Source organism: Falco naumanni, chromosome 5, assembly GCF_017639655.2.
Source record: "Falco naumanni isolate bFalNau1 chromosome 5, bFalNau1.pat, whole genome shotgun sequence".
In the NCBI taxonomy this organism is placed as follows: domain Eukaryota; kingdom Metazoa; phylum Chordata; class Aves; order Falconiformes; family Falconidae; genus Falco; species Falco naumanni.
Genome location: NC_054058.1, coordinates 38,227,188 through 38,240,540, shown reverse-complemented (window position 1 = coordinate 38,240,540; position 13,353 = coordinate 38,227,188).

The window sequence follows — 13,353 nt, the reverse complement described above, 5'->3', positions numbered from 1 at the left end:
AAGGCTGCAATAGTCAAGGGGGAATCCATCTTCCTGATGGGATCAAATTCTCTATCCCTTCTCTGCAGTTACAAGAGTAACAAGGAGAGAAGTAGAGCTGCTCCTTGTAAAAGGATGCAGAGCCTTTTTGAGAGGAGTGACTCCTAGGCAGTTGGCCGCCTCCCTTAGTTTGGAATGACAAGCTGTAGAAACACTTGGCACTAGAAAAGCAAAGGTCTCATCACACCCACGTTCTCACCGGTGCCTCACCTGCCACAGGTATGTGCATTCAACTTCAGCTAAAAATATCTCAACAGGTTGGAGGGGCAGGAAATAGTTTATTACTGCAACTACACCATGAGGGCTAGGTCAGGGTGTTTGTATAACTGTAGTGAAATAGGGAGAGTCTAAAGATGTATTTGGTCAAAACAGAATCTGGAGCCAGGCTAAAGCAAAACGTGTGGCTGATCTAATGAAACATGAGGAGAAAAGAATGGAGTGAGACCTGTCTGTCTCTGTATAAAAGACAGTTCAGAAGATACCAGCACTGGTATGTGTGTGGCTGCATACTTTTGTACAATAACTGATGCCAGTGTGTTTGTTCAGTGAGGACTCTTGAGGGGCAGTTCTGAAGTACGCCTCTCTGCACACCTCTTGAGTCTTCGCACAGCAGGGAGCTGAAGTGAAGGATTAACCTTAGCCTAGTCCTATCATACGTCACACTAATACAACCTGTCATTTTTTTGTGGTTGAAACTCAAGTTTCAGCAAAAGCTGTGTTCTCAAAAGATGTTCAGTAGGGATGTTTGTAGTTTGAAACAGTTACATACTTCCCAAGTCCATAATGCGAAGGTGATTGTTTATATACTTGTAATACGTATTTTAAACAGTGTTTTGTAGTTTAGATTTTTAATACTGCATATGTGACTACCTTGGACAGTAAAGAATGGGGTTATAGTGTCTTTCATTTACATGTTTGAGAGCTGGCAGAAGCAGGACAATCTTTTGGAGGGGAGGAATTAATTTAGACATTGACGTCGGCGTGGGTAACTGACTGCAAGATAAATGCTCTAGGATAGCTGCAAAAAGTAGCAATCCCCGCAATCACACAGTGGTTCAGAGCAGAAGCTGCACTGAATTGACCTTGTCTGAAATGGTTTTGGCCATCTCAGTTCCCCAGTGCTATGCTCCTGCTGCCCAGGGACCTGCAAGGGAAGCTGTGGGCAGGAAAGCATAGCTGGGAACCAAGATGGGGAATCCAGGGTGCTTTTTCTGTGGTGGCAGCCTGAGTCTAAGTCTACTTAAAATAATAATGAGGAGGAACACAGCCTGTTCAAGGACCTGGCAGCCCACCTTCCCCCCTACTCCAAGAAAAACAGAGTTGGCCAAGAGGAAGAGCTAAGTGTGATGACTTTCTAGCAACACCATTAACTTGTGCTGAGGAGAGTCACAGTTTAGGAGGGAACTCTTAAGAGTGAGAAGCTTCTGGGACTCTGGAGGGCTTTAGTTTACAAAGCAGGACTGAAGTTGGTAAACCTTCCCAGTTTAGCTGAGCACTGAAGAAGGAAAACAGCCAACATACTGAAAAGCCCTTGGAAGTGCTTAAGAAGGAATGGAATTGATTGCATGACCTGTGAAAGGCACAGGCACGTACCAAGCGTTTTGATGTTGCATAAATGTGAAGTTGTGGTTTGCCTGCAATGGTATGTGAGGAGCTTCTGTAAATGTTCAAGTAAGCAATTAATTCTTGTAAATGTTGCAGAGCAAATGCTGTAAAAATCCAGCTTTGACAGAGGTAGTTCATGTAGTCATTCCGAATTCTTACTGTTCTTGCTTATGCACTTAAACAGTAGATTTTGGGGGGACAAAAACTATGACTATGTAAACATGGAGAATCAGAACATGAGTTTCTGACAGAATCCTAAGATTTGGGGTTAACTCCTGAGCTTAAAAAAAAAGAAAAAACACACCCAAAAAAAACCCAAAAGAAGCAAATGGTAAAAGATGCTTTAGTTTTCAGATGGACTTTTTTCCTCTGGTTGGACTATGAAAGCTCCTTCTGCATAACAATATCTAAAAGGGAGAGCTCAGGCTGTTTTACTCCTGTGCCACCTAAGAAATGGGAATGGTCGCTTGTTCTCTGGCCTAGGGATGAATACAGCCATGCCTCCAATGCTGTATCTCTTCCTGAGGACCCTTCAGTTATGGAAACTCCTGATGATGACAATAAGGCTTTCTTTGCTTCCAAAGCCCCCCGGGTCACAGGTACATGCCTTCCTGAACATGATAATCAAGTATATGTTGTGTTTCATGGTAGGATGTGTGTTGGGCTGTGCCAAGGTCGTGCTTAATTGTCCAATAGGAGACAGTGGCACTGCAGTCTTCCACTGTTGACACTGAAAGCCCTCAGGGAGGGGTGGAGCTTATTTAGCACTTTTTCAGGGAAGCATCTAGAAGCCTGAAGCTGTCTGTTAGAGGTTAACATGGGAATTTTGACTGCCTAAGGGAAGAGGACTCAATCTTTGCCTTCTCTAGTGGAAGATCCTCATTGTTGCAGAGATGTACATGCTGCTCTGTTGCCTCTCCCTAAAATGACGTCTAGGTATAGGACTCTGTAAAAAGTTTCTGTCTTCGCTTGGACTTGGTGGTTGCTAGAGGTTCCTGAGGAAAGGGAAATGCAGTGTGAGCTTTCTATGCAAAAAGGGGAAATTTTTTTTTCTTCCATTCCAGTACTAGCAAAGGCAGAAAAAGAACCCTGCTGGACAGGCCTCTCTGAGACTATTGCTTCTGTCCATCACTTCCTTCCTCCCTATTTGATACTGTCAAAGAAGACAGGATTTTTTGGCATATTTCCCATTTGGACTGATTTAAGTCCCCTTTAATCCTTCTCAAGGTTTTCACTCACAAACAGGTCTCTGTGTAAAGAGAGGCAAATAGCAAAACTTGCTCTGCAAGTCATCTGTGTGTGAGGTAGAGGGAGGGTTGCATGATAAGATGGAATTTCTTTGGTTATGCTGGCTTTCCAAAAGAAAATTACTCCTTTGTGTGGGTTTTAGTGTATGTCTGCTCCATCCCATGAACAGGGTTAAACCACAAAATTTCTTGGCTTTGAGGTAGGAAAAAGGTTTTTTTTGCACAATCAGAGTTGGAGCCACAAAAGTACCTTCTTTCCTGCAGTAGCAATGTGAGGGGGCACAGGATCTGTGGAGAAAGCTGGGCAGAGAATGTGTGGAGGCTCATTCAATTTTATTTAAAGCAACAGAGATTAAGGTATCCCAGTCAAGCATGTAATTGGATATACTTGGTCTTTCACTGTCTTTATTGTAGCTCAGTTGAAGGAAATTTATAACAGGAGATACTCAGCCTGATTTCTCATTGCCGGATTCTGTGCTTGATGTATCATCAGCAGGGAAGCAATACTTCTCCCTCAATGTGTATTCAGAATAATAAATTTGCCACTAGTGAGGGATTTCCTATTACTGCTGCTCATGTGCATGCCTACAGGTGCGTTAAACCTTTATCTTGGTGCATGCCAGAGGCGCTCTGGTTGTTAAGGACTGGTCTTCTCCAAACACAATCAACAATATGAAGCAGACAGCCTAATAAACTCCTTTGACAGAGCGTAGGCAGAATAAGCTTTCCATTCCTGCAGTTGCAGGTCTTGAGATGCCTCTTAGAGATTTTGCAGAACTATGGACTATTTTTCATTGAATACGCTTGAGTCATGTGTGAGTATCTTAGTTTAGGCTCTCTCCACCCATTGGTGATAATTACTTTAGTACAGACTAGGAATCTTGGAGTCACCGTTCCAGTTTTCAAGAAAAGTTTAGATAAAAATGCAAACTTTTAAAAATGCAAAAAGTGTTGGCTGTGCTTTTTAAAATAAGTAACATAGTGAAGAATAGTTATAAAAGATCTATAGAAGAAATGTTGGAAATAGATTCGATAGTCTGTTCTAAGATCTGATTTTGAGATAGCCTTCTGCCTGTGTTCAGGTGGCTGGCTGCATCCAGGCTTGCGTATCTCAGCCAAGATTGTTAAAAAGCCCTTTGCAAAGCATTCTAGTGTTTTGTGACCCTTTTGGTTGTTCCAAGGTTCCCATTCAGATAAGATTTCTTTACTCCAACGATACTGCCTCTGTCTAGCTCAGAGGACTTTTTGAAGATCCATCCTCTGAATGCCAGGCAACCTCCCCTCTTTGAAAATGCCAGTGCTGCTTTCACAGGTCAGATGCTGCCACCTGGTCTTGCTGATTAACAGCTCTTTGTGATTAGTGAGGAATCGCCGTTTCCATTGGAGTTGTGTTAAGCTGATGGAAGGAGAATTGCTGGAATTGCAGTCACTGGTTGTCTTGTATTTGCATGTACTGATTGAGCATGTGTTCTTTTGAAAATCATGTAGCGGACAGTTGTGGATGTCTTGAATTCAGTAGAAGCAGCGGATGTAAAGGAAGATGTGGCTAGTGCAGGGCCCTGTTAGCCTTCTGTTGTGGATAAACCTGTTGTGCAATGGGAAGGCAGCTTGCTGGAGGGCATATTATCAAAAAAATCTTTGGTGAGTTACTTTATCTCTGTATCTTACACAGCAAATAAGACTTACTTTTCTTTTTCCCTTTTAAATGCAACAAGCCCTTTGGAAAGCTAATTGCTCTGTTCTTTCTTGGAAGGGAAGGCAGAACCCCTGAATCAGCAGTGTTTCTGTCCTGTGTCAAGCAGGACACATGGATAAACAGGACACACTTTGAGATCTCTCTTCCTTTGCTGTGTTCTTTAGCCTCTCTTGCTTGGGCCAGGGTAGGCTTCTGGTGGAAGTGTTCAGTTTTGTTAGCCATGTCAACCCTTTGCTTCTCCGATCACCTGAGATCTACAGGACCGCCTATTAACAATTTACATGGGTAGCACGGAAAATGCACGAGGGGAGATGATTTTCTGCCTCAAAGAGCTTCTGGGTTATCCAAAAATATGCTGGAGTCTGTGGAAAGGACTCTGCAGTAGTTATTGGAATGTGAAGATACAGGGATAATGAGGAGGACTGATGGGGAGAGAAGTCCTTCTCATAGCTGGATGGTGAGTTGCATGGTGCTATCTCTCTTCGTAGGGAAAGACCTTTGACAAGTAGAGATCTGAAGCCAACCATGGCTGGATGACCTTGCCTTGAAGTGGCTTCTGTGGTCTGGACACTCATCTCCTTGGCTTTTGCAGTGTCAGGACAAATACGTAAATTTCTGCCTGCTTTGCTAAAGGAAGGTAGCTCTGCACCAGAAGCCATGCTGAGCCTTAAAATGAATTCTGGATTGAAGGAAACTTCTTGTGACCTTGTGCGCTGCCCCAGATCCTGCTTCAGCTGGAAGACTTTTTCCTCTATGGCTGAAGTGGGCAGTGGACTGAGCCCTGTGGCAGAAACCTGGACTACCTGACAAACGAGGCTGTACTGGTATACCAGAGCAGGTTGGCCTGCCTGCTCAGCATGTCAGCAGAATCTTACTGCCCAGACAGGCAGAGTTTGCACTTTTTTGCTCTCCTGCATTGTCTGCAGGATTGCATCATTACCCAGTCCACTCCCATCATTTGATCAGATAAAGGTGGCCAAGGGACTCCACTAACTTTTGGAAGCATTCAGTGATGGAGATCCTGGGGCAGTGGCACCTGCAGCTGGGGAGCCACCTTTCCTGTGTCTGAGGGAGAGGGAATATCTCTGTATAGCCTGGGGTAGGGGAGCCCCTCTGCCCAGGAGTGCCTGCATGCAGCCTCCCTCTGCATGGACTGATTTACTCCTTTGGAAGCATCAGCCAAGGCCTCCTTTCACATAATTAGCTGGCAACCCTATGCATCACTCCTGAAGCCGGCACAGGCCTGCCAAGTTCTGCCGAGATACTCGCTGAGCAAGGTTTTCTCATGCTCAGCGTGCCTCAATGTGTTGCATTATTAAGCTTTCATATTATTTGGAAGTTTTTTTGGGGACACATCCCCCATCTCCTTTCCCCACCTTTAGCCATTCCTATATGTCTGACTTCCTTCACCAAGGTCTCATGCATGTCTCCCCCTTTCTAAGCACCTTCTGCACTCTGCCCTCCTCACTTTTCCCCAGCCTTTCCGCACCAAGCAGCCTGCAGTCAGGTCCCTAAACAGCCCCAGGGCTGGTTCTTAGCTTTGCTGTTCATGCTGCACTGCAATATAGTCCTGCAGGGTCTTTATCAGCCAATGGACAGGTGCCTGCCCAAGCCATTTGCTTCCAGCTCTGCCTTTCTTGTGTTTTCCAGGATGTGGGGGAGATGTGAGCTGCCTCAGCAGTTCCTGCATGGCTCTTCCCATCTTTATGGTGTTTTCGGAGACACCTCTATGTTTTGAAGCTTCTTGCCAGAGGAAGTACTACAGTCTCTGTGCAGATGGAGATTCCTCCATTGCACACCTGCAGGAATATACCACCTCAGCCATACAGGAATTGATGGAGATCTGTGTTCACAAATGCTCTAGAAGATACAAATCAATGAGATAAATGATAGAAAACAATGGAGATCCTGCTGGGCTCTCTGGGCAAATCTCTCATTGGTTAATACTGTAGTACTGCGTGTTAGAAAGAAATGGTGCGTTTATACTCAACAACTTCTTTCAACTCATTACTTACCTTAAATCCTTTTGATGAGTAAAGAGAAGGATGGTTAGGTTTAGGGCAAATCTATCATAATTTTGTGCGGTCCTGAAGACTGGTATACAGGCTAACCAGCAACAGACTCAACAGTGTCATTTCTCTGCTTGATGATTATAAATGAGTAGTTAGGAAAGTCAGATTTCAATTGGCTAACAGAGGTTTTAACCATGTGTACATCTAGATTAACCACTCTGGAGATTGGGGATTATCAACTGTTATGTAATAGCAGATTATTTTTTTTTAATTGGGACAGGACTGCAACAGATGCTGTGTTTACTAAAGACTGTCACATAATACATCCAGAATGTGTGTTTTGTTTGACAGAATCATAAACAGGGATTGCTGATTTTCTTTACCTCTAGTAAAACCGCACTGCTGATCAGACAGGTGAATCATTGTAGGTTAGATTTAGGTCTTATTTGGGTTGTCGGGTAAGAAGTGAAGTTGATTTAGTTCAGCTCCAGTTCAACACAGCTTCAGATCTACTGTGTGGGTTCAGTTCTGGCTGAGCAAACTCTAACCCCAGGTAACACAGGATTTCATGGTAACTTCACCCCTATGTACATCACAATCCTGTAACTTGATAAAGCCCTTGGAGTCAGCAATAATATTGCTCAAATCCATAGGATATGTGAGATCCCTTCACTGACATGCTGCATAGGCTTTTATTTCCCCCACCACCCCCCCCCAAGAGTATACCTGAGTTTATCCCACACATGATGGGATGTGTTGTATGCCAAGCAGAAGGTCAGGGCCCACATTAGTAGTGATTCCTTTTGCCTTTTAAAATCTAAACACACAGACAATGATTTTTTTCTGCATGATTAAATTAATGTCCCTGCAAATCTGGGGAATGGAGTACCATGTGCTTGCTGAAATGTAGCAGCACTTTCTGGTGCCCAACAACTACTAGGTTTTACCCCGGGGTGAGGTTCCTGTCTGCAGCCAGGGATTCCTGGAAAAAGCACTTTACAGCTTTTTCAGGAGAGCTGCTCATGTGCCAGTTGGAATTTCATTACTGCAAACGCATGTCAGTTATAGCAGTTTGTTAATAATGAACAAGGAAGGGATTATTGGGCAATGCAACAGCACTGGAAGAGAACCTGCTGAAGCTTCCCTTTGCTGTATCATGCACGTACCAAGAGCTGTCCCTCATCTCTGACACCGTCCTAGATTGCTCATACCGTTAGCTGAAACTGTGTTTGCATTTCTGAAGAAGTTAATTGGGAGCTAAACCTTTCCCTGGCATATGGCTGTCACTTAGGGGGTTTCACTTTTGTTTCTGAAGCAAAACAGCCAAGGCTGCTGGGTCTAGAGAGCAGCAGGGACCCTAGGGGCTCCCATGGGAGAGCTTGCTGGCCCTTCCCATCTAGGGGACAGCTAAGTGGTAGGAGAGGAGCACAGAAGGACCAGAAAGGGGCTCCTTAGGTTGAGGCTACTGGTCCAAATTGAAGCACATACTGCAAGCCAGAAGTTTTGTAAATGTCTTCTCTATTTGGATACTAATAATGGCTGTGCACTGACATTCTTCCCTCTAGCTTAGAGGAGATCCTAGGTTGTCAAGAAGGTTGGAAGAAAAATAATCAAGGCCAGAGACATGGCAGACAGCTGTATTTTCTGTATAGTTCAGACCTTGCCTTCTCCCAGGCACAGCATCCAGGCTGGAAGTTCCTGGAGTACAGAAGTTCCTATTTCATATTCAACAGTATAACACTCTTTTCCAGCCCAGAATTGCTGCTTCTTTAGATCCATGTAAACATGGCAAGTTTACATTATGTTTAGTGACCATCAAGTAAGATAGCAGATGTCCCCGCAGGCTTACCCGAAACCAGGAGAGGAGGTAAATGAAAGCATGAGGTGAGACAGAGAAACTATCCCAGCAGGAGATACTTTGAGTCCTGCCAACTGGTCCGAATCGTCAGTGGAAATTTCCATTTGAACTTTTGATGGAATGATGGAGTTTTGTTTAGAGGAATGAGGAAGAGTGTGTGTGTTCATCTGTATATGTGTGCCTGCCTAAGACCGCATATTTGAAAAGTCATTTTTTCTTTGCATTTATCAGAAGACTTAAAACAGTAAGAGTAGGAATTTTATGCTCAGACTCTCTCCCTTTGAGATTTCCACTTTTTATTGTGATGGAATTAAAAGGAGAATAATGAAATGGATTACATTAAGGCCTTAGCTTCAGTTATCAAGTACTTATTAATCTCTCTGGCTAGGATTCAAATCTATGGCATCAAGTGCTCCATCTTTACAAGGTACATCCACTGAAACAGCATGTAAAGAGTGCAGATCTTTCAGATCTGGATTCACAAAACAAGCAGAGAGGTTCTGTCACAGTGCAGGATGGGCTAAACATCCTGTGGTGAATTTTCTGTGGAAAACCATTTTAAGTGGTTCTCCTGGCTTGTGATTGCTTGCCCCCCACCCCCCTGCCTGTCTGGCTACCACTTCTACCAACAGCATCCTTGTACCTTGCAAGTCCTGCATGTTTATCTACTTTTAATAGATATTGCAACAACAGAGGCAAAAGCATGGCCGGCAGTGTGAGGCTGGATGCAGCCAGGCTGTTATGTGTGCATGCTTGCACACAAGTATGCGTGTTTGTGTGTGGTTATGTGCCCACTGAGGTTAGGCAGAAACTGCAAAAGGAGGCATCATTTTACAGAAGCAAGCAGCTCGAGCAGGAATGTGATCAGGCCTCTTAAACACACCCAATTAAATTTCTCCTTAGTTAAGCAGATAGAATAGAGCACTGTTTCCCCCTCATTTTCCCTAAGTACAGCTATTTGATTGTGTATCACTGTCATAGATTTTTATGATGCTTAACTACCAGATATAGCAGGCATGCACCAAATTAATGTTGCTATGTCCTTTAGGGAACTTAATGTCACTGGTCATACTAGGAAGTTGGAGATCTCATAAAGTATCAGTTGTGATTAGCAGGTAGGACAGGAGGGAACTCGAAAGACCTCCATGTTGTTGCAACAATTCATCACTCCTGGCAAACATTGCACTGGGAGAATAATTCAAGAAAGATTTTGGTAGAAGGAGCAAAGAACTAAACTGCAGTCCTGGGCCTCTAGTGAGGCAGTATCTGGGGATGCTTATGTGCCTGTGTTGTTCTGGAACTCAGGAGAGCAACCCACCCACCTCAATGTACGTGATGGAAGAAGCAGTTGAAGGAGGCCTGCGTGCATCATCTTGTGCCAAGTGAAAGGAAGGTGCCCAGCAATGTGCTGGCCTTTTAAATGGAGGTTACAAAGCTGTGTTGCCTGGCCAGCTCCATAACCTCCATCCAGCATGAGGGTCCTAGGCTACCACCTGCACTCCCCCTGTAATAGTAGGACCCATGCTGTCTGTGCATGCCTGAGGAGTGTCAGACCTGCAGGCTCTCAGGGCATGCCATCTGCTTGTGCCAGAAGTGCTTCCAAGCAGAGCAATTCTCCTGGCTCCTGGGTTGCCAAAGGGAGGGGAGCCTTCAGGATCAGGGTGAAAAGGCATTTTGTGCATGCTGAAAGCATTGCCTTAGCCCAGTCTTGATGAAACGTACATATGCTTTTTCTCCTATCCCATCTCTCTGAGTGTTTGCAGGGCTGCATTGGCCTTTTTGGTACATACACGCTGAATTGAGGAAGGACTGAAGCATGAGCTGAGCTAGGGCTCTCCTTGTGGTTGCTGACATTCAAGTGCTTGAGCTGCCCTGAAAGGCATCTGAGAAGTTTTATGGTCATATAATCGCGGTCAAGTAAAAACTTTACTTAGGGTGAGCTAGCAAGCAGAACTGAGGCACTGGCTGTATAAACTGTTTACATGTATAATCTGGCAACCATTACGCCAGCAACCTTTCTGCCAGCTCAGCACTGGCGTGGCACTTCCAGCAGTCTCCAGCTCAAGCCCAGAGGAACGCAGACTATCTCTCCTCAAATCACAGGGACCCACAGACTGTAAAGCCCATGACTGCAGGGAAATGGCTGTGTCTGTGGAGCAGAGCAGTGCTAGAAGCACTCACCTCCATCTGTCTGAGCTTTGCCACCAAGCACCTGATACCTCCGAAGATGAAACAGCGCAGAAGAGAAGCTACTTCTCCCAGGGCTGCAGTAAGACATTCTTCATAAGGGCTAGCACCAAGGCTGCCTGTGGTATCTAGCTCCTTGATTACATTTTGCCAAAGCCTGACTGGGATTTCCAGGGACCTATGTAGCTCCTCAGCAGCTCTCCAGCTCCAAGAGGTGACACTGGGATTTATGGCACCTGGAGATCAGAACTGCCTGCTCTGAGGACCTGTTCTAAACTGTAAGAAAATACTAAGGGGCAATAGGCTGTGAATTCAATTACTTGACCTTACCTCACAATTGTTCCTTACAGTTCTCTCCCCCACCCACTGCCCATTTCCTTCAAGAAAAATCACAGCATTGATTAATGATTAATCTTGGTTGAATAACACCCAACAACCAAAACTGCTGGCTAATCCCAGGCCATGGTTCTGCAATCAGTAGCAGATTTGTACACAGCCGTATCACTTAATAGAATGTGCCTGATTAAGATTAAACATGTAAATACAATTGTATTTTTCATAATTTAGCTAGGACAGACAATACTGAGTTTATGCCATCTTTATGCCAGCTGTGTCGGGGCACAGATCTGTACCAGCATGAAGCTCGTTGATTAAAAATCTATCAACACTTTTTTGTCTGATGAAGTCTGAAAAGGAGGAGTGATTTATGTTGGATCTCAGCTCTGCTTTGTATCATTGCAGTGATGTTTGATCCAGGAGCAGTAAAGCAGAATTTTCTGTATCATTGAGAAGGGAGGTTTTGTGTGCAGCCTGATTCCCAGGAATGCTTCTTGCATGGAAGCAGTCCTCAGCAGAGCATCTTACCCAAGGCACTGCTGGAAGGAGAAATCAGTCTCAGACTCCAGGGCTGGATGGCTGTCTATTGCCAACAGCCACACACGTGTGTGGAGTGGAAAAGTAGGGAAAAGGGAAAACTACTCTAGGCACAGTGGGCAAGGAATACTGAAGGAAACACCATTAGAGGCCAGGCAAGGGTACCAAAATGAGGACTGGCACACAAGGAAAGCAAAGGCTGACTCCTCCTGGAGTGCTTTGCTGAGTGTCTGTCTGTCAGGCTTCGCCAGCTAAAGATGCACCAGACATCCCTCTCCCCGAAATCATTTCCCCAGCCTTGAGATCATCTTTGTCTGGGAAAGAGAAAATGCGGGTTCTCCTGGATCTCCCTTGGCATATCCTCCTTTTTGGGGATATCAGGTAACATCCCTGTTTGTTGTTTTCAGATCCCTTGTTTCCTGAGAGTTAGGTGCTTCTTCCCAAATGTGTCTCTGTATACAATACCCACTCACCCATATCAGTGCAACTTACTGCTTTGGGAGCACATCAGCACAAAAGCAGATGAGGTTAATACCATAAAGGAGGACTGGACCCTTCTGAGCTCCTCTGGTAAGCAGATGGGCACAGGATACCTCCAGGAAACTACATCTAGAGGAATGGCTCAGTTGTCATGAGTAAAACTTTTATCAGCATACTGTTGAAAGTCGTAAAGGAGGTGATAAATCTAATTTTTTTTAACTTGTTCACAGCTTTCAAGAGCACCAGTTTTATTGTATGAAAAGGCTCTTCCTAGCCAAAATGATCACAGCCACAGGTGGTCTTAGCTGCTTACCGCTTATTTCTGCCTGTTCTTGCTCTAGCTTCCACACTTGCGACATATGAAAAACAGCGTAACACCTGCCCTTGTGAGATAGGAACAAATCTAAGGCATGAACTCAGCACAGTTTCAGCGGGTGCTCCAGGAGCCACCCCGTACCCCTGGGTGTCCAGGTACGAGGCTGGCCATTCCTGGGATTGCATACAGAAGTGATCCCATGTGCAGCACCACAGAGCATTAGGTTCCTAGTGCAGGACCAGGTAGTCAGTTTCCATTGCATTTCCAAAAGCAGTCTTCTCACCAATTAGGGATGCTCTGGCAGATAATTCACAAGTTTGAAAGTTTTTGTTTATAGGACATACTCAAGAGCACTGATTTCAATATTTTAACAGTCTCTGCCGTTTTCTTGCCCAAATCTTCCCCCCCCCAGTAAATGAACCCCCTGTAACGGGAATCTGGGCATTTAGAAGCCAGGAAGAGAGAGGGGTTGGCCAAAACCTATTCTTTTAAAGAAAGTCCTTTGAGCTTCTTTGAGTGGAGACAGCAATTACAACATCAAACTACATCACTGTTGCGTACTCAAAATGTTTATTTTGTTCCTGAGACTGAAAATGGCAGGAAGCAGAGCATGCTGTTTGGAAGAGCTGATGGCTGCAGAGACAAGTAACAGCTCTGAAGGACACCAATATGAGTTACTTTTGCAATTTTTTTAGATAACATTTAGGTTTTGGTGCCACACTTTTAATTTCCAAAGGAAAAGGATTCAACTCTTAGGCAGGGGTTTTGGTATTCCTTGGTTGTATACATGCTTTCAGAGACAGAGCACAAGGGATTCAGAGACAGGACCCCAAGTAGAAAGCCCAGTGTTATATGGAGGTGCCACATGTAACCTTTCCAGAAATGACAACTCTTGTCCTTGTCTTTGCTCCTGTCTAAGACAGAGCTGCTCAGAGCTGGCTGCCTAGACTGAACACCTGTCACTTTTGTGCCAGGCTGTTTCCAAGGTTGTCATAATGTTTGTACCTGAACTGATTTAAAGACAAAGGAAATGGATGGGG